We start from the raw sequence: 1,454 nt of genomic DNA, 5'->3' as shown, positions 1-1,454 counted from the left end.
TATGGGGTTGTGATGCCCTTTAGGGCAGGGGTAGAACTGCCCCTGTGAATTTCCAAGACTGTAACTTTTTTAAAAATTTGTCTGTAACTCTTCAATGGAATAGAACGTCCCATCTTTCTCCCTCAGAGCAGCTGGTGGTTTAGATCTACTGACCTTGGGCTGAAAAGTTATAGCCCAACCCATAACCACTATGCCACCAGGGCTCCTCGCATTAACTCAAAAATTCAAACTTATGGCCATCAAGTCGATTTTGACTCACAGCAACCCTACAAGACAGAGTGGAACTCGCTCTGCAGGTTCCCCAGACTGAACATGTTCATTAGAGGAGACCACGTCATCTTCCGTGGAGCAGCTGGTGGTTTTGAACTGCTGGCCTTGCAGTTAGCAGCTCAAAGCGTAACCCACTATGCACTAGGGGTCCTTGGCCTCCTCCTTTTCCTGACTCTCCTTCTCTTCCTGTTGCTCCAGGAATAAAGAAATGAATTGTGAAGCACTAAACATATGACAGAAGAAAACTATCTAAAACAAGTTTTTAAAACTATATGTAATAAAAAAGTATGTGAAAATTACAGAATTTCAAACTATACAACAGGTATAAAATTAGTTTATTTGTAAACATTCAGTCCCAGTCCCCAGAGGCAACCAGGTTAATAGTTTGTCTATCATTCTCATATTTAAAAACCTGTATTTTCTATCTAAATGCTACAATTAATGAAGATGCAAATGCACCTCAAAGCATTATTGAATGCTTGGCAACATGTGGGCATTAGATGCTTTTTTCTGTTGGTCGGTGTAGGAATCAGTCATTCGTATCTATCTAGGGAGATTCTTTTCTTCCCACACATATAGGATTACATTCTCCATCATATTCTGCCCTTCAGATGACTTTTCTCATTTAACATTATCTCCTGGGTGTTTTTCTTTCTTTTTTAATCAAATTTTAAAATGATCATACATTCAACCTGTAAACCCAAACCCAATTGCCATCGAGGCAAGTCTGACTAATAGCGATCCTATAAGACAGAATTGTTAAGGTTCTAGACCATGACCAGAGGAGATAGCCAATCTTTCTCCAGATGAGCGACGGAGGGTCTTCAAACATGTGTCCTTGTGGGGAGCAGCCCACCTTGTATCCCTCTGTGCCACCAGGGCTCCTGACCGGTAAACAGAAACCCTAAGCATTAGACCTCTATAAATACCCTTTACCTCCTAGTTATTTTCTCTATTTCTTTTTACTTTCCTCTTGTCCCACTATCATGCTTCGCCTTCATTTGGGTTTCAGTAATTCCTCTCTGCTAAGTTATCCTTGATCACGCCCTACCAGGTCTCCTACACCCTCCTCACCACCAATTTGGATCACTTGTTGTTACCTTGTCACTGGGTTTGTTAACACCACTTCCTTCCCCCGCCCCCCACTTCCCCCTTTCTCATGTCCCCCTGGAACCATCCGTCCC

Source organism: Echinops telfairi, unplaced genomic scaffold (assembly GCF_000313985.2).
Source record: "Echinops telfairi isolate 266 unplaced genomic scaffold, ASM31398v2 ScPeMD7_12;HRSCAF=54, whole genome shotgun sequence".
Lineage (NCBI taxonomy): Eukaryota > Metazoa > Chordata > Mammalia > Afrosoricida > Tenrecidae > Echinops > Echinops telfairi.
The sequence above is the reverse complement of the archived record's forward strand: the minus strand, read 5'-3'. Positions refer to the sequence as shown.